This window comes from Tasmannia lanceolata, unplaced genomic scaffold, assembly GCF_043159265.1.
Source record: "Tasmannia lanceolata isolate RefF3 unplaced genomic scaffold, GAP_Taslan_0.1 ptg000002l, whole genome shotgun sequence".
In the NCBI taxonomy this organism is placed as follows: Eukaryota; Viridiplantae; Streptophyta; class Magnoliopsida; order Canellales; family Winteraceae; genus Tasmannia; species Tasmannia lanceolata.
Window position 1 is genome coordinate 48832653 of NW_027518679.1, and position 21110 is coordinate 48853762.

The 21110-nt window shown below is 39.5% G+C and overlaps 1 pseudogene across 1 annotated transcript; it reads right to left on the reverse strand.

Annotated features, from left to right (window-relative positions):
• Positions 1-5477: 5477 nt before the first annotated feature.
• LOC143876507 (putative metal-nicotianamine transporter YSL9) lies at positions 5478-9648 on the reverse strand (annotated as a pseudogene). Its single transcript, XR_013250406.1, has 6 exons — positions 9272-9648; positions 8567-8664; positions 8338-8472; positions 8060-8249; positions 7403-7517; positions 5478-7214 (listed from the first exon to the last, which is right to left on the reverse strand). The product of XR_013250406.1 is annotated as a putative metal-nicotianamine transporter YSL9 (transcript).
• Between the last annotated feature and the right edge of the window lie 11462 nt (positions 9649-21110).

Below are 21110 nucleotides of genomic sequence, written 5' to 3' on the forward strand. Positions count from 1 at the left end.
TTATTCTGGTCTCCCTCCTCCGATTCCCCCAATTCAAATCCTCCGGCGAATTCTCGCCGGAACCCATTCCGTCCGTAGAAATTCGGACTCTCTACTGTCTTCTCCGAAGACCACCACGCCCTCTCCTTCAGAGAAACCCTTCCTTCACCGCGGCTTGGACAATCCCGCCGGTACCACGGCCGGAGGAATTTTCCTGCCAGTCTCCGGTGAAGTTTAACCAGTCGGCGCCTGTCAATGTTCCCGTCTTTTTGAAGGGGAATTCGGGGAAGGAGAAATTAGGGTTTTTTGATGAAGGGGATGGCGAGATGATTCCACCTCATGAGATGATAGTGAGGTCGCAAATGGGGACTTTTTCTGTTTTTGAAGGGGTGGGAAGAACACTCAAAGGAAGAGATCTTCGTCGTGTAAGGAATGCTGTTTGGCAGAAGACAGGTTTTCTTGAGTAAAACCTTTCAATTTGTTTTTTTTACTTATGCAACTGTAATTATCTTCATCTTTTTTTCCCCAGCTTTGGGTTTTCTGGGTTTTTTAGATTGGGTGAAGTATGTCATGTATTGAGGAATAACCATATATGTGATGGTATTTTGTCTTATCTTGTATTTCTTAGGCTTTAGATGAAGAGGAAAAGGGTTCATTTTAAATTTGGAATTGAAGTTTAGTTGGGTTTAAAAATTTGCTAGTTTTGGGAAATACCCATTCCATATATGTGGACTCTCCACCGAGACGACTCACTTTTACATTGGCCGCGTTCTTATCTAACTCTGTTTTGGCCTACAAAGTCAGTAAAAACTCCATTGTCTCTCCCAATTTATGACCGCATCAGCTGAATATTCAGACGTGTCAATTGAGTTCTCAATCACGTCGTGCCAAGTCGACGAAGATTTGCTTTGGCTGCGTTTTGACTCGCATCAGCATTTTGAAACACTGCTACAAATTAACTTTAGTTTCAGCAACTCAGCATTCCAAGGCCCAGCTTGTTTTGGATTTATTTTTTTCAGCCATTTGTTCATTTCATTATTGAACTCAAAATTAACCGTAAATTTGAGGCCAATAATCAGATTTTGGACTCACAATCAGTTATCAATATCCAAAACAAGGAGGTTTTATTGGTGACTTATTTTTTACAATTGATGAGGTATATTTCACCTTCTTGGCTTATTTATTAACTAATGCAGTATTTAGGTTTGTGTATTTACTAACTCCCTATAAGCAAGGTTTCTGAATTCCATCTTTCTAATTGCTTTCTTCAGTGGTTATGAGATGATGTCATAATTATTCTTCTTGTAGTTTACCAGTAATCATTTTTCCTCCGGTATCTTAAACTATATTTGCCTAAGACCTTTTGGAAGCCTATATGTACTCAATTTCAAACTTGGTTGATTCTTTCATCTACGTAAAAAAAAAAATGTCATGAGTTCAACATTGACCTTTATAAACCCATTCAGTAGTTTCAAAACTCCTCCGCATCATCGTCAAAACCTTTATAACCGACTCCATAGTTTCAAAACTCCTCCGTGTCATCATCGGCTACCTGGAGTCGACCCTGTTTTACCTTGTCCACATTTTGCCTACAAAGTTAACAAAAAATCCTTTCACTCTCCCAAGTCCCGAGTTATGACCGCGTCAACCAAATACTCAGCCGTATCAACCGAGTACTCGACCGCATCGTGCTGAGTCAATTAGGACTTGCTTTGGCTGTATTTTAACATGCTTCCACGTTTCGAAACACTAGCCCACTCAAGTGCACAACATTGATGTGAAATCCGTAGCCAGAACCTATTTCCGCTGAAATCCAAACTTGGTGAAATCATAGCATCATGTTCCATACAATTTGTAGTTTTCTTCTAGTTTGTAAATAAACTATACTTTATTAAATTAAAGAGAAATGCCTCTACACATTTGAAAGGTCAACACTTCTAATGTCTTAGTCATTGCACAGATGACAAGGCTGAAGCATCTTCTACATTCCATCAATTCTTCAATGACTATTAAAAGGCGAAGACTTTGAAACATAGTTAAAGTTCTTTCATTAAAGGGAATAGACCATGCCTTTGAAAATAGGTCTTTGCCAATTGGAGGATGCTACATGTTCTATAGATCGATCAACTAGATACTTTGTGGATGATGTGTCACAAAATACTTTAAATAAACCAAGAAGTGCATATCTTGGAAGTGATATGAAGCCTTACACGTAAACCTCTAATGAGACTCTTATCTCCCATGGCCTTCCATACAAAAGCCAATCCCTCAAAGAGGGCTTCAAACACCATATTTTGTGTGGTGGAGATCATTCAAAGGAAAAAAAAATCATTTCTCCTAGTCTCCTAGAAAGATTAATTTGGTGTTTGGATAGTAATTGGAGTTATCCTGAGTGGTAGTGGATGAATGACATAAGGGGATTTGAATACATCATCCAAGGGGGAAAAAAAGGCATTTATACTCTAAAGATTCATTTGGTTTTTGTGTTTTCTGATATTAACTGGGGTATCCTGACTGGTAGTGGAGGAATGACAAGTTAAATAGAAAGGTTCTTTAATGTACATGGATTCTTCTTTACATGTGGGTGAGCAAACAAGACAAAGTATAGACACTGCTCAACATGTTCAGATTAGTAGTACTATGAGTATATGTTCATATAGATAATTTTACACTGCTTTATTTGCATGAATTCAGACAACAAATTTGTTGTTCCTTGGGCTTTTGCTAGTCTCTGTCTTACACAACTTTCTCTTTCAGCATTTTTCAGTAGAGCTATTATTGGAGCAGTTATGATAGATGTGAGTGCTTTATTAGGAGAATGGTAGTTGCTTTCTTAATAAAATCTTATGGAAATTGAACAACATCTCGTAGAGTGTTTCATTTTGGTGGTTTGTCTAGTAATCTCATGAAAATAGATGCCAACAATTGGGTTCAAGGACAGAGGTCTGACATATTTTTCTATCTTTTGGTGATAGGTTAAAAATCTAATAGGCTTTTGTTAAGGACTATGATAACGATGTTATAAAATAAATTAAATTTCTAGAAATAAAAATGAAAATTAGAGTTGTCTAAACATGAACAATCCAACAACTTCCCTTTTCAATTTAGCTCACACGTTATTATTAATTGTCAAATTATCCATTTTCACACTTATAATTCTCTTACTTACTGCTGCTCTATCACTGTCAAAAAATGAGCCCTGAGACAAATTCCCTGATGTAGAAGTGGTGTAACACTGACAAAGAAAAAGATGAACATAAAGGTAGCCAAAGATTGATTTTTTATATGACTCCATCATAATTCTTTGGTTGGTATCACCTGAACACATTACCACATTCTTCTGAAAATCAAATGACCATCATCTTCAACAACAACAAGAGGTAAGTAGAGAATTCATCATCTAAAGAGACAGTTTTTACATGCTGCTTTGAAAATGAACATAACAGGAAGATGTGAAGAAGCAAGGTTTTCATAAACTCATATTGTCATCTACCTCTGCTAGTCCTTGTGAGTTTGAGGTGAAATGTGTAACTTAACGTCAAGACCATGGTCCTTCACATTCTGGCCACTTCTTGGATTTAACAAATCAATCCTTCCTATTTCTATTTGCTTTGATACCGATCAGGGATGGCTCATCAGTTTCACGATGGAACTTACCACTAAGAGCTCTTAAATTTTTAGAAAAAGTTAATTTAATTTTAAAACCCCTTATTTTTTAAATAATCTATTGGAAATCAGTTGTTCTATAATTGATTACTTCAATTTTTTAAGAACTCTTCTTTTTTAATATTCTATTGGAAATGAATTGTTAGCTAGATGAGAAAATGGATCAAATTCTCCTGGATCAACTTGATGTAACTTAGGGAACAATGGAAGTGAATAAAAAGAAAAGAAGGAAAAAAAATCGAAAACAAAGAATCAAAGAAAATAAATAAGTAGAAGGACCCAGATTCCAAATGAAGAAAGTCAATCTCGATGGCCTGTTCGTCATATATTCCACCATCTCTATGATGTCCATCCTGACTCTAAACCCCATCTATGACCACACCCCATCTCATGGGTGTTTAATAGTCGATTATCCACCGTTAGACAAACATAATTTTGAGTCCAATAATTAGTTTTGGAATCACAATCGGTTCTCAAAATCCAACAGATTAAGGCTCTGTTCATTTAGGCCCTGTTCACAGTCGGTTGGCATAATCTTAAACGAACGGGACCACAGTCGGTTGGCATAATCTTAAACGAACGGGACCTTAAGATTATGACAACCGATTGTGAGTGCCATTGGACTCCAATTTAAACATAATTTTGAGTCCAATAATCGGTTTGGCACTCAAAATCGGTTGTCATAATCTTAAGCAAACAGGGCCTAAACAGATTTTGAGAACCGATTGAGTCCAAAAGTGATAATTAGGCTCAAATTTACGTTTTGGGTCCACTAATCGGTTTTGGGCTCACAATCGGTTATCAAGTGTGTCAGATTTTATTACTAAGAAGAAAAAAAAATGGTAACATGATCGTGTCTTCCTAGCAACTATGAGGGCTCACCTACATCGGACCATTCTTGCAATGAGGCCACCTTGGAGATGCTATGCACTAACAGGAGAAACAAAATTGAAGTCATTTTGGGGAAATGATGGTAATTTTAGGACGGGGACTGATATCTGAACCACCATCTTTTGTTAATGACTATTACCACGGTATTGATGAAAGCTAAATTCCTTAAATGAGGGTTCTCTGTGCTTTGGTGTAATGGGATTTTGCAATTAAACCACTTGAGAAAGACCAAATCAAAGATGTTCTTTGAGATGAGATGAGTTATATCCATTCTAGTTCAGGTTGTCCAAAAAAGTATATATTTTTTATTTAGGTTCTCTTATGCTGAGTAATTTTTTGCATAACTTGGTGGATTATTAGTAGTTGAACTATTCCTTCTCTTCTAAGAATTTGATGTATTGATGATTGTGTGGAAACCAAACATGAGAAGCTCTGCAAACACTCATGTAAAGGAATGTAACTGATGCTTATATGAAATAGAAATGAAGAGTTGGGATTTCATACATACTTTCATATTTGGTCCATAGTAAACAGTCGCTACTGCATTAGCAATCAGATCACTATTCCTATATGCAAGATTTTAAATTTCGGTTTCGGTTTTGTTGGTTTCAGTGGAAATCTTATAAAATCATGGAAACATATGGAAGCATATGCAAATGATGAAGTTTTAAGATGAGACTTTAGGAAATGCTAGAATAAGTATAGACACATACTTAGAAACCAGCACATAAGGAAGAAAGCCGTCCATAATGGCTTAATTACATCAACACCTAGTGACATGTGGTCGTCACGTGCCGAACTGACATCCAAGGCATAAGATACAATTACTTTATTATGCAATTCAATGATATTGTCTACCAAATATCATTATCTACATTAGTGAAATGAAATGAAAAGCAAATCATAACATCTTTCCATTTTTTATTATTCCTACCATTTCGTTTGAATTTCGGTCAAATTTCAGAAATTTTGATCAAAATTTCAAGAATTTCAACGGAAATAATGACATGGAAGGACTTCATGTAGATTTTGTTTTGGTGGGGATGGAAATGGAAATATTTCAGTTCAGGGAAATCTAAACCCATGCCTGGAATAGCTCTGCTGCCATATGAACCTCATCTGAACTGCAAAGCCCATCATCAAAATTTTAGGGGCCGTTTGGATATGCGGATTTAAGAATCTTGGATTTCCTCAAAATTTTAGATGGAAGATGAGAGAAGAAAGAGACCGGCGGTCGTTTTCAGATTTCTCGCCCTTCTTTCCGACAGCAAGAAAGCAGCAGATCGTCTCATGTTTCCAGGTTTTAGAAATCTCAAGATGTGGGAGAGGTTTCTAAAACCTGGATTTCTTACTTAAAATCCAAGAAACACTGTCAGGACAGCATACAACAGTTTGATCATGAACCCTCTTTTACACTGTTTTCAAACTAAAACCTGAATTCTAAAATCCGCGTATCCAAACAGCCCCTTTGATTCTCATGTACTATCTGATTCTTCATCCCATCCTCGTCGAAATTGCTAAGTAACATAGAAAAGTGGATAATTCGCGTGCCAGTAACCGTCTTTTTTACCAACTGAGCTCAAATAAATCATATCCAACCTTGTGCTTTAAGGCTGCATTATTATTTTACAAAGAGCAGCCCTTAGTTTTGGTATCCCCATCTAATATAGCAGATCAGAAGTCACCATGAACAGTTCCTCGTTTTGTGAAGCCTTCAAATTCAGGGCTATAATTTTCCAAGAATTGGGTTGTTCCCTTACTAGTATATACGAATCTCATGCAAATGGGAGGATTAATCTTCAATAGAGCAAGAATGGACGAAGGAAGGATCCATAGCCTGTCACCGCAGATCAAACCAGATGCAACCGCAGGGACCATTAAAGCAGCATTTCTACTATCAAGCTTGTGCCAGATGAACACTACCAAGGTCCCAACACACATATCAATAGCAAAGTAGGCTCCAACTAGAAATGGCACTGCCATGGCCATTGGAAGAGGAACCCATCTCCCAAATTTCGGCGGTGTTAAGTCTCTCACCAAATTCGCTCCAACCGCAAAGATAAAGAAGCCACAACAAAGCTGCAAGCAATGACGAGGCAGGGCCGAGAACCCTTCAACACCCAAAATTGCCATGTTTCTATATATCAAAGCATTTGGAGCTTTGAATTCCCCATCTGGGTTGCCCACATCAAAGGCTTTATAGAAAAGAAAGAAACTGAGAGGAGCAATCACGCAACCCATGGCGGTCCCAACAGCTTGGCTAAGGACCATAGAGCGAGGGGACGTGAGAGTGAGATGGCCTGTTTTGAAATCTTGCATTAAATCAGTTGAGATTGAAACTATGGATTTTACTAGGCCACAGCCGACTAAACTGGCGACAACACCGGAGTCTTGCCCAGCCCAAGCCGCAAGCACAAAGAGAGCTACTTTGCCATAGTTATAGGCCATATTCATGTTGGTTAGACCAGCGCCATAAGCATTGCAAAATCCAAGGGCTGGTGCAAATATGTAAGCTATGACTACATAGTACCATCTCATTTCGGGGAACATACGAGGAATGGCAATTATCGAAATTATGGAGAAGAGTGCGTAGCCTGAACATGCCATCCACATAGGAATGCTCTCTCTTAATAGAGTTCCATTTCGCTGGAGATCGTCACGGGGCTGATTGTGGTGATCTGCAACAAAAGGAAAGGTGATCTCTGAGTTAGTAGATGTTTAAGGCCATGTTCGTTTAAGATTATGATAACCTATTGGACTCAAATTAAACTTAGTTTTCAGTCCAATAATAGGTTCGGCACTCACAATTGGTTGTCATAATCCTCAGATGTTGTAGGGTTGAGAGGAGTTTTGGTCTTTCATTTACCAATTTTGTGGTCCTTTTGTTTCATTCTGACATGGATGCTTCTAATGGTGAAAGAAAGTATCTTGAAAAAATTGTAGAGCCCATCACCTAGAATGAGAGCGATGGAGATAAACACCTGCAAAAACCATGAGAAGACCATGACTGGTTTTCCACTGTAGACCAACATAAGCAACCGCAGCACTCAGAAATGGAAAATGCAGTGATTTTCATTTTATTTAGGGTTTGGATTTTGAGAATTGGTTTTGAGTCCAAAACTGATTATTGGACTCAAAATCAAATGCAATTTTCAGTTGAATAATCAGTTTTGGACTCAAAATAAGTTCTTGAAATCCAAAAATGAACAGGGCCTTAACAATCTGGGAAGGATCGCCCTAGATCTACAAGGGGGGCTATGAGATGTGACTCATTGGGTATTCCTAGTATCCATTGTAGTTAATTTGTTCTCATTTTCTATGTGCTTTGAGGCTAGAGGGCATGCCCTCTTATATTTTATTTAATATCAAGAAAAGGTGCCGGCCTGGGTTCCTAAATAAATTCTGGGTATTTAAAAGATCTATATTTCTATTCTCAAAACTTGGAACAACATGGATGAGAAACAACAATCCAAGATCAGATAATATTCTAATTTCAATTACTCTATAACCTTGCCAAACAAACCTTGTAACCTTGCAAACTTTTCATACTGCTTTGTGGTAAACTCTCAGAATACCAGTCTCCTTTGAGTTCACTTATTAGTGGCCACATAATCCCCCATGAGATCACTGCTCCAAGAAGCAGAGACAGATTCACCAAATGGGAACAAATCATCCCTGCTCCAATGTAGGTCATACTGAAATTAATGTAAAATCTGCAACCCAGGAACTTGAATCAGTACAAAAGAAAGAATCAAACACGTGGGAAACTAAATTCAACTAAATAGAGTTGCCGAGAAGTACGTTTGCTTCCAAGCTTTCAACCCAAAGATAGGAAACTGTGAGAACCCACACGCATCTCCTTCAGAGTAGAACCATTGGAAGAAAGCCCAAACAAAACTTAATGTAAAGGACTTCGCAAACCCATGGACTTGTTTCCTGCAAATGGGCCGGTCATTTCAGGAAGAAGATAACTAAGGTCAGAACATTTCAAAAAAAGAAAAGAAAAAGATAACTAAGGTCAGATGAGTACCTGGCCATTTTATCTCCTTGAGAAGTATGGAATCCATTGATGAGAACAGCAGTGGCTGTGCCGCTTGGATAAGTTAGCTTGTAGTCAATTATCATGATCTGCAAAATAACAGACTCGATAAAAAATTATCAATATGCAATGCATTTTCATGATTGAAAATACAGATAAAAAATTCATGAAAGGAAACAAGATTTCCATGATCAGAAAAAACTAATTCCGTGAAAGAATCATCTGGTTTTTAGATTACAGTATTATACCATGATCATCAAAACCATACAACATGAGGAGACCTTTAGATAAAAACAATTTGGAGACAAACCAAATCCCCTTTAAGAAGCATATCTCCCGCATAATCTTCAAATCAGATTGTGGCAGATTAACTTAATCAACATAACAAATACAAAGCTTAAGAAAAACTAGTCCCATTCAATTTACAGTAGATTACCATAAATAAATAAAGCCCCACGTACAAAAGAAACATTAAACTTTTCAGATTAACAAATAATTCAAAAAATTAACATTTTTTAGTAAATATGGATTTTGTGAATCACATGCATTTTTAACAAGTTTGAGAATAAGTTCAGCTAAGAAAGAAACTTCTAATATATTTTTTGTTTTTATTTACTGATTTGTTTTTTCCAAACTGTTCCAATTTTCAAAACATTTGTCTCACCAACTGCAAAGCATTGAAAGTAAACAGATTACCTTTCTGAGAGGAACCAAAGCCAAAAGCCCAACAAAACTAACAACAAAAAGAAAGCTAGTCATCCAAACAATCCCAGGCTCCTTATAGCTCCCTGGAATATTACCCTCTGTATTAACCCCTGCTTGTTCATATGTCTTCTTACTCAACCCCAATAAATAAGATCCAAATCCACCTACAACCCAAGAGAAAAACAAACATAAAAAAAGCATGCTAGATCCAAATGAATCAAAATTCTTCCAAATTAACAAAATCAAAGCCTCCAACCTCCCACAGCAATGCTATAAGAAGCCACTGCACAAGTCTGAACAACAGTATTCTCCTGAGGAGTGAAAAGTTTCGATACAAAACCGATCTTTTGCATTCACTTTGTCCACGTTCGAAGAAAGACAAATGCGAGAAGGGCAGTGGAGACATTGAGAGAAGGAACTAGCCCTGTTGTGAGGTTAAACTTCATAGCTATCACACTGTATATAATACCAATCACAAAACTTGCAACAAATCCTCTAATCGTGATCTGTTTTGACCATGGCAGAATTCTCTTAGCAACTTGTTCAATTCCCTTCCTGTCTTCTAAATCCAATTCCTCAATTTCACTCATTTCTTTTTATTCTTCTATGACTTCAAAGTCAATGATTTGGATTGTTAGATCCTTCCTCTTCTTCATTCATTTGAGAATTCCAACTAAAAGTATAATTGAATTAGAAATGAAGGAGCCATAAAGAAGAAAAAACTGAGTCATCTACTCTTGAAATTACAAATTTTAGAACTGAAATTACAAAAAATATTGCAGAACTTGAATGATGCAGTATCTCAACTGAAAAGCTCACCTGGGTCTTTTTCATTTTTTTTTTAATCTCCGTAAAGCAAGTGCAGAAGCCATAAAAACTCATTGAAATCTCAAATGGGTCTTTCTCTTTCTTCATTCTGAAATTACAAATTTTATAACTGGAATCACAAATTTTTTTGCAGAACTTGAATGATTCAGTGTCTCAATTGAAAATCTCACATGGGTCTTTTTCATTTTTTCTGATTTCAGCAGTGCAAGTGCATAAACCATAAAAACTCCTTCAAATCTCAAATGGTCTTCTTCTTTTTTCCTCAATTTATTCACCTTCAGTCCTTTTTTCCATCCTCCAAGGAAATTTTGCCACTTGCAGGGCCAAACCTGCATACTATATTAAAAACACAGGAAAAAAACTTACCCAACAAAAGAAAAAACTGGAAATTTTTCAAATGTACCTGTGCAAGTACAACAGCCCATTTGTAGTACACCATTAAACACTTGAGTTGAAAAAAAAAAGGGAAAGCTTTCAAAGCTAATGTGAGAGATCTTTTTTTAATTTTGTAATGAATACTCATGTCTTTTGCAGAAATGGCTGTTTTGTGGCAAAGATTGGTTGTTATTGGAAGGTGAAATTAAAAAATATTTGTTGGAAGAAAGAGCAGACACGGACGGAGAATCCTAGAGAGAGAAATAGTAGTTATTTTCTGTTGATGCTGATGTTTTTAATCCCCTTGCTTTCTCAAAATTCAGGATTTGGTAGACACCACGCAGAAGACATTTTGAGGATGGGCTGTTGCATTTGAAAGCAGCCACCTCATGAATGAAGACAAAATCTGCTGCAAAAGTGAGCCTTTGTCGCTGCTCTCACATGCAACAACCAACGAAATGCCTTCTGCGATGGACGCTAGTCACGCTAGCAAATCCCTGTAAATTCATCCTCATAAGTTAGCATTTGTGGACCTGAGATTTTATATGGTGTAAGCCCTAAGCCCTTATAGTCCCTTATTTTTCAAAAAGTACTGTACGGTCCACATCATAGACTGATCCAAACCGTCCATAAGAAGGACCACAAGGTAAATAGGTTGTTCCCCAAAAATCATTTCCTTAGATGATCCCAACCCTCCGATCTATTGAGGAACCGCATCTTATCAAAACCTCATAGATCGGAGGGATAGGATTATCCTGTGGAATTGATATTTGGGGAGTACTTTTTGAAAATAAGGGACTGTAAGGGCTTACACCATATAAAAATTCATGATACTGAGTGCTACTGATTGGAGCGTCCAATGCACGTGCATGGGGAGGAGAGAGGGAGAGAGAGAGAGAGAGAGAGAGAGGGGGGGGGGGGGGGGGGGGGGGCGCGGGTGGGGGCGTGGTGGGTTGGTTGTGATAGCCTCTATAAATAAAATTTTTATTTTCTTGGGAAAAAACATAGGTATACGACTGTATAGTCCAATATTTTTATGGAGGAAGATGTCCATTGCATTCTTAACACTGGTTTGGAGATTGATCCTAATAGCCTGCCAAATCCTCTTAGAAAGATTTCTATATATGGAGGAAGCTGATATGCTTACCACGCCAGTCTTATATGAGGAAATTAAGATGGTTGTCTTTTCAATGGATGGTAACCAAACCCCAGGGCCAGATGGATTCAAAGAGGACTTCTTCCAGAAATTCTGGTATCTCATAGGAGATGATGTTAGTGAAGCTGTGCAGAATTTCTTCAAAAAAAGGTACTCTGCTATCTGAGGTAATATTTTTTCCAGTATTTTTCTTAAGTTTTGAACTATGATCATATGGTACATTCAAAGGAGTACTATCAAATTTGTTAAATTTTCTAAGGATCTTTTCAATATAATGAGATTGTGTTAAAATAATTCATTCTGAATTTCTAATTATCTTAATCCCGAAGATTACATCTGCCAATCCAAGATCTTTCATGTCAAAATTCTCTGACAAAAGATTCTTGGTGTCATTTATAACATCTAGACACGTACTGATGATTAACATATCATCTACATACAGGCAGATTAAAACTCCAGAATTATAGGCAGTTTAATGTATCTAATGAACTGCACTAGACCAGATATAGCTTACGCAGTTGGTAGGCTAAGTAGATACACTAGTAACCCTAGTCAAGAATACTGGAATGCACTTATCAGAATTTTAAGATATCTGAAAGGCATAGTGGAGTTTGGACTCCACTATGGTTGTTATCCCGCTGTATTAGAAGGATATAGCGATGCAAATTGGATTTCAAATTCAGACGAAACTAAATCCACAAGTGGATATGTTTTCACTCCGGGTGGTGGTGTTGTCGCTTGGAAATCTACCAAGCAGACCTGTAGAGCACCTTCCACCATGGAATCTGAATGTATTGCTTTAGATAAAGCAGGTGAAGAAGCGGAATGGCTTAGGAATCTGTTAGCAGATATTCCTCTGTGGTGCAAGCCAATTCCAGCTATTTCTATTCATTGTGATAGCCAAGCTACAATAGCAAGGGCTAAGAGCAGAACATATAATGGTAAATCCAGATACATACGTCTGAGGCATAATAATGTGAGGCAATTGCTTTTAGATGGAGTGATTGCAATTGACTTTATAAGGTCAGAGAGAAACTTGGCAGATCCACTGACCAAAGGATTAGCTAAAAAGCTAGTGGCTGAAACATCAAGAGGGATGGGGTTAAAGCCTATCAAATAGAATCACCAATAAAGGCAACCCAACCTATATGATTGGAGATCCAAAGAACTAGGTTCAATGGGAAAAATAAGTTATTCGAGTGATCGGTGAAAACACTGTATTTAAATTTTCAAGAGAATGAAAGACTTCTCTTGGCCTATCCCTAAGATGTAAATAGTGCTAACTGTAACGATATGGAGGAAGAGCTTTGCTCTGAATGGGTCTATAGCGGTTTATAAGCGGGGTGCGTGGTTACAGGTACCCTTGATGGACTCACCTATATGAGTGTGGAAGTGGGGCCGCTTCCTATGAGAATTAAGGCTTGTTCTCTAGAGCGCTCATGAAACAGGATCAGTGCATGGCCGAAATGTGCTACCCCGATAGAACACGGTTACATTGCCGATATCGTGTGTGTAATATATGAAGGTCTATGACTCAAGGTTCTTAGTTCAAGACGTAGTTCACTTAGAACTTTAATAGACTCAAATATATAAACACTAAGTGGAGGTTCAAGTCCACAAGACACCTTCACGCATTGCATGATATTTCAAAGTTGCCCATATTTGATTTAACATATTTGATTTGAATTTTGATTCATGTGGGGGATTGTTGGATATTTTAATATTTAAAGCATTAAAGGCTTTGACTTTTTATGAATCAATTTCAAATTTTCTAGAGTTGCAACGTCCCTTCTTTATGATATTTATTAATTTTTAATGCTATTTATGTTTTACCTTTAGTTGTCATTTGAAAACGGTTTTTGATTTATGGGAAGAGACGTTGAGGGTGTAGTACATACACACTTGTTTAGTGTATACAAGAGCACACCTTTTTAGCTCAACACTACATGTTATTCTAAATAGCACATGTATTTGATTTTTCTTCTTCTTCTTAAAATTGTATTATTCTTTCAAGAACTTTACAAGTTTTAAGTTTTGCAACCTTTCTTTCAAGTGGGCAAATTTGATCGGCATCGTTCGTGTTCGCAAGGTCCGAGCCGGTGCATGCACACCGTCAATGACAAAGATAGTGGTGTTGTATCCTGGAGATAGGTCGCAAGAGAACCCAATTGCATACCGTTTATAGTGGGGGTGATAATCTATCTTAAGGGTAGCGTTACTCTGTAACGTGCCTCTACCACTAAACTCTTTTCATTCTCTTACATATTTTCTTTGATCCTTGCTTACGAATTTGCGGTTTACATTTGGGATCATCAAAGGTAATCCTTTCTTTATTTCAGTTCAATTAAATATATCACTAATTTTGTTGAACTAATTTACTTGACCCCAAGATCATTTCCAACAATTGCCACACATATTACCCTCATTCCGAAGTGTAAAAACGCATCTTCTCTGGATATATTTAGGCCAATTTTGCTTTGCAACTTTGTATACAAAATAATAACCAAGCTTATGGCAAAAAGACTTAGGTCTGTGATGAATAATATCATTCTTACAAAACCCTTCCATTTCTTTCTTTTTTTCTTCTTTTTTTTTCCTACCTTCTGGTTTTCTGGGTTTTTTAGATTGGGTGAAGTATGTCATGTATTGGGGAATAACCATATATGTGATGGTATTTTGTCTCATCTTGTATTTATTAGGATTCATTTTAAATTTTGAATGAAGGTTTAGTTGGGTTTAAAATTTTGTTAGTTTTGGGGAATACCCATATATGTGGACTCTCTCCAATGTGGACTCCCTTTTCCCTTGGCCGCATTCTTGTCTGAGTCTTTTTTGGCCTACAAAGTCATCAAAACTCCATTGTCTCTCCCAGTTTATGACTGCATCAACTTAGTACTCAGCCGTATCAACCGAGTACTCAACCATGTCATGCTGAGTTGAGACCCACATCTGCATTTTGAAACACTGCTGCAAATTAACTTTAGCTTAAGCAACTCAGCATTCCAAGGACCTGCTTGTTTTGTATTTTGATAACCGATTGAGTCCAAAACTGATTATTGGTGTAGGGAATTTAACCGGGTAGAACTCACCCCTAAAAGCTAGCTGTTAGAGGGAGGGTGCCCATTCCCTTATAACCCAGCCCCATCCCCATCACTTTTCCGACGTGGGACTATTTGCTTTTGTGTGGAACCCCAATAATCTCCCCCTCCACGCGGAAGCAACGTGGACCATCTCGCCCCTCCACACCCTGTTAAATTCCCTACAATTGGTATCAGAGCTGGGGCGTGGTAACTCTCGGAGAAGATCTCGTAGTTCCCACGTAGCCACCGCGTGGAGGGGCGAGATGGTCCACGTTGCTTCCGCGTGGAGGAGGAGATTGATGGGGTTCCACGCAAAAGCAATAGTCCCACATCTGACATGTGAAATGGATGATGAGTTATAAGGGAATGGGCACCCTCCCTCTAACAACTAGCTTTTAGGGGTGAGTTCTACCTGTTAGATTCCCTTCAAAATACCACTAAACTATAAAAAGAGAAGTGTTGTTCTCTTGGGTTGCGGCAAAGCAAGAGTGATTGGGTGTGTCGGCTACCTCTTGGGGAATTGAGAGAAGAGAAAGAGAAGAAAATAGAGAAAAGGAGAGAGAAGAAGAAAGCGGACGTGGGATTCTTGTTGGGGGTTTCTTCTCGGGGTTTTCTCTTGGGTTTTTCTTGGGTTTTCACTTGTGGGTTTCTCTCGGGTTACTCTTGTACGGTCTTGGGTTTGAGAAGCAAGGAAAGAGTTGCGGGTTTGTGGGTTTGAGATTAATCCATTGTAATCCTCGTATATTGTTTTCTCATAGTGGAAGATCGTGTTTCTCGCCCATGGAGTAGGCTTGGCCGAACCACGTAAAATCTTGGTGTTCATCTAGTGGTTTCTTTTTTTTGAAAAGGGCAACAGAATATATATATATATATATATATATATATATATATATATATATATATATATATATATATGTAAAAACAGAACCGAGGTGGTCCTGAAGGAACAAAGATAATACAAAGATAGCAGTACAATAATTCAAGGAGGTAGATAGTCAAAGCACTCAAACGCGGCCCGAAAGACTCCTTTCTTAGCAAGGGTGTCTGCTTCCGCATTGGCTGATCTCCTGACATGGCGAAAAACTATTGAGGAGCCCTTAGCTCTGTCCTCTATTTCCTCTAAGAGAGGCAAAAATCGCCAAGGGGGAGAAGCGTTACCCGAAAGCCAGCGAATAACATTTAAGGAATCCCCTTCGACGATAATTTTGTCGCACTCTAGACGAGGCATCGAGAGAAGCCCGCTATGAACTGCTCGGACCTCTGCCTCGTTTGAGTCTGCCACTCCGATAGGCCCCGAGTAGGCCCAGAGGACTTCCCCTTTGTGGTTTCTACATAACCCCCCTACTCCTGCCATTCCTGGATTGCCGATAGACGATCCGTCAAAGTTAAGTTTCAGGGACCCCGGAGGAGGAGGAATCCAGGAGGGGAGGATTTTCACTTTGGTAGCCGATTCCAAGCATATGATTGACCATCCTTCCCAGAGGTCGAAAGCTGAAACAAAACGAAACAGAGGAAGGCTTCGAGCCCAGGATATGACCGCAGCTATCAACTGAATATAAATCCAATAGGGAGATCTAGCCTTCCCTTCAAAGATACGAGCATTCCTCTCTTTCCACAAGAACCACCATGAGGCCAGGAGACACATCTTCCACAGCGTTCTGCCTTTCCTTTTCCAAGGAGTCCAGGCCCAACTCTGAATGAATTCAGCCATAGAGTTGGAGGGGACCCAACTGATTCCAAAACGAGAAAAAATAAGACCCCAAATATGGCGAGCAACCTTACAGTGTATGAAAAGGTGATCAATGGATTCCCCATCGGATAAACATAGAGGACAGTGATCTACCAATCACATTCCTCGTTTCCTCAAAAAATCCATAGTTTGAATGCGGCCCCAGCTAACCGACCACCCAAAGAAAGCAACTCTCGGAAGGCAAGATTGTCTCCAAACCGAGGAGGACACATGCTCCACTAAAGAAGGGATCAGATGGTTATAAAAAGATTTGACTGAAAATATCCCCGAAGGATTCCAAATCCAAATCCGACGATCTACCCCGAAGACTTGATGAAGCAAGAATCCAATAAGGAGAGGAGGGCGCTGTAAGAGTTTAACTCCCTAACAAAGAAGTCTCTGCGAAACTTAGGAGACCAAGCCACCTTCCCATGTTCCCTTGCAAAACATTCCGATACCCAGGCCTCTTTCTGAGATGAAACAATGAATAAGTCAGGAAACATCACTTGAAGAGGATCGTCCGAACACCAAGGATCCTGCCAGAACCGAATCCGATCTCCCCTATATACTCTGAATCAGACGCCAGGAGCAAATAACGACTTCAACTTGAAGATGTCCCTCCAAACCGTGAGACCTTTGAGTTTAAAATTATCAACAGAGTCCCAATGCCCATGATCTGAACCATACTTACTTCCAATGACCCGGACCCACAAAGAGGATTGTTCTTCGCCAAATCTCCACAGCCACTTGCCCATAAGGGCCTGGTTAAAACTCTGAACTCTCCTGATACCCAAACCTCCATTTTTAGTAGGCAAGCAGACCATACTCCATTTAATCAGGGAGATCCCCTTGGAAGACCCTGATCCGCCCCACAGGAAGCGTCTCTGAATTTGTTCGATGCGTTTAGCAACCGAGGCGGGACATTGAAAAAGAGATAGAAAATATATCAGCATATTGTAGACACCCCATTTTGACCAGACCCAAGTTTGCGTTGTCTGTGCGAGTCTCGTCAAATCAGTGAGTTGGGGTCCCAAATTGAACCCTGAAGCAGCTTATGGTCCCACCGAGGTCCCCGTAAAATTTCGATAAAATCCAACTTGATTTGGCAGATAGGACGAGCTGAGAGTGGGTGCGCAGTATAAATCCGAAGGGGGATGAATTATCTGCACTAAGGGGTGCCCATGTGCCATGGGATGGGGCCTACCATGTGCTCAAGGCATTTAGACAAATTTTAATGGGACTCATCATTGCCAATTTGGACATTTGTGCAAGGTATCTTGAATACGTGGTTTCCATCCACTATTGGTGAGTGGTAGATTATTAAAATGGGGGGATGATGATGATGTCTGTAATGGAATGATGATTTTTGGCAAATATGATGAAATTTGGGGGGGACAAGAGGGGGACAAAAAAATTCTCATTTTCTCCCATCATGATGACTCATGATGGGTCTTCTGATCTCTCTCTCGCGAAGAAAACCAAGGGAAGAAAAACCAGAGGAAAGAAAAGAAAAAAAAAACGACAGTGGGAAGAGGGAGGGAAACCAGTAGAAAAAAACGAAAGGAAAACCAAAAAAAAAAAGAGGGGAAGGGGAGAGGGAAACCCACAGCCACTCTCCCTCTTCCTCCTCCACCACAACAACCTCCACCACAACAACCTCCACCATTCACCACCACCACTGCCTCCACCACCCAACTTCCATTAAACCACCTCAAACCCATCACCATCCTCTCCACCACCACGGCCAGCCGGAATCCGGCGAGGCCAAACCCATCTCCAGAAAGCCGCCATCACCGGAGCCACCATCTTCCACCAAGCCATCATCCCCAACCCCATTTCTTCTCCTTTCATCCACCATCCTTTGCAGATTTCCCAAAAACCCATTTCAAACCCCATTTTCGCCCAGCCACCACCTTAGCCATCATCTCTGCAACTCCGATCGGCCTTATTTTCTTCCTCTTCCCAAATTCTTCACCATCTCCGGTCAACCCTCCCTTCGGCCAACTCCATCTCTCCCACCTCAAGGCTTCAACAGATCATCGCTGCGCCAAGGAGAAATCTCAGATCTGAAATTTCAGATCTGAGAAGTGAGAGGGAAAAGAGGATTTGCAGAGAAGCACTGAGAGAGAGAGAGAGAGAAAGAGAGGGAATCGGGTTTCTCCTTTCGCCTTCATCTTCTCCGATTGGATTTTCCGATCGGATCCGATCTTTCTCCGATCGGATTTTCCGATCGGATCCGATCCTTTTCCGGCAGCCGCGTCCTCCACCTCTTCCATCTTCTCCGGCGATTCATGCCGGAATCCAGCAACTATATCTCTCTCCGATCATCAAATCCGATCGGATCCGATCCTTTTCCGGCAGCCGCGTCCTCCATCTCTTCCATCTTCTCCGGCGATTCATGCCGGAATCCAGCAACTATATCTCTCTCCGATCATCTACATTTGATCACCTCTGCAGATCCGAGATCCGGCAACTCCTTCTTCTCCAGCCACAACACCGGGAAGAGAGCTGAGCACTTAGAAATAGGGAGATCCACAGACAGAGAGGTTCGGGTCTCCTTCTCGAAAATCTTGTCGGTGACACTCATCTTCGTCGAGCATTACTTCTGCCATCTCGCAATTCCGATCTTCATTGTCAGCAAGACGGTGATGAATGGATTATTCAGGTGAGACTATCTTGAAACCTTATCATACTTTCTTTTATTTCATTAGGCTACCCAGCGGCTGGTCTGGGCTAATTAATTTTATAAATTGTTTAATCGAAGAAGAAAATCAGATGATTTGCACTATTCGATGTCCTTGACACGAATATCGTCTGATTTCAAGGCGGTTTGTAGAAATATTATACGTGTAGGAAATCAGATGATTACTTTGGCATCATCTGATTTCATTGGAGTCCCCGTATTGGTGGTTGTGGTTGGGCATAGAAGTGTTTGATATTGTTTTTTTTGCTTTATTAGGCTATCCAGCGGCTGGTCTGGACTAATTTATGTTGTTTATCATTTTATGATTGCTATAGGTTGTGTATTTTTTTTAATTGAAAATTCTTCTTTGCTTAACACTTGTTTTATTTTTATAAGAATAGAATGGGTTTGTGATTATCTTTTTCTTCTCTCTTTGATAGACTAACACAGTCTTATAGATTTCTGTTAAATTTCTTTAGATACTAGAATCCTCTCTCATCGCGAGGGCGATGAAGGCGCTAGCCCAAGCCCATCCTTAGGGGACTTGCTCAGTCCGAGTAGCATACCCCTCCTTTGTATATAGGAGACTTGTCCAGTCTCATTCTCTTGCTTAACCTCCTCTTTGTGTGTCGTTTGGTTTTGGGAGAACATCCTACTCGGCTTGGCTTCATACCCCTACCCTTATGGGTATTGGGTCGCACATTTGTTGCACCCTAGGGCTAGGTAGCTGTCCGGCCCGGCTGGGTGTTTTACCTTTGCCAAATATGCACAGGGTCTCTTATTCTTTTTTACGTCATTTGTGTCTCGGAGACAAGCCTTGTCTCCTGTAGAGAGTTTCCCCTGTAGGAGGCTTACCTAGCCTCATGTTGGAGTGGCCTCCTCTTTTAGAGCGAGTCTTTTTTCTCGATAGTGTTGTTAGAGAGTCTCTGACTCATTTGTTTCACCCCTTTAGTGTTGTTAGTTCGGAGTTTCTCCTTTAGAGTTGTTGATTACTTCGCTCTTATTAGAGACTAACTCAGTCTTATTAGAGCTTTGCTTGCTTGGGATCTTGGATTGTTTTCTCTCTTCTTGGGACGCTATCTTTCTTGTTGTGGTTTGTCTCTTTGAGACGCTAGTTGCTTATTCGGGGTTTCCCCTTTTAGATTTAGGGCTTTGCCCTAGTTTGTGGTTGTTCTTGCGTGTTCCCTTTAAGATTGAAAACATTTAAAGGTCCTAAGCATTGGAAAAGCTTTAAAATCCAAAAACATTAGAAATTTAAAACTCAAAAATATTTGAAAACTTTAAAAATATCAAAAACATTTGAAAATATAAAAAACCTTTAAAAATCTAAAGTGTTGAGTGTTTCTTTTAGAAGCGTAGTTTGAGAGTTCGTTTCGAACTACGTTGGCTTGATCCTCTTCCGAGGTACGTAGTGCAGCTTGGGATTTACATCCCAAGTCCAGCCAAACTTTTTTGTAAATAAATGTTTTAAACCTTCTTCAAAAACCTTTAAAATCTTGTTTTCAAAAGATCTTCCTCTAGAGTTAGGAGTTTCTCCTAGATAGAGAGTTTTAGAGTTAGGGTTTTTCTTTTGATAGGTTGTTTGATTGTTTGTTTGCTGTGTGCTTGTTTTAGAGTTAGGGGTCTGTCCTAGAGTTATAGGAGCGCCTCCGTCCGGTCAGTTGGCGATTCACATCGCCGACTGATGACTAGGTCTTGGATACGTTAGCGATCCCTTGGTTTTCCTTAGGACACACAGCCTAGCTACACATAGGTTGTAGGAACCACCTGCAATAGCTTAGGGCTAACCTGCATTTAGCTAGGACATATAGGGTGTCCTAAAATCTACAATTCACTGGAATTTAAATAATCGTTCAAGAAGCTTTAATAATTAGTCCGGTCTTTTAGATCGAGTCTAGGATAGAGGTCTAGGTGTCTTAGGCATCCTAGCTTAGAATAGGTACGAAGAACTACGTTGCCTTGATTCTCGTGGAGGCGGG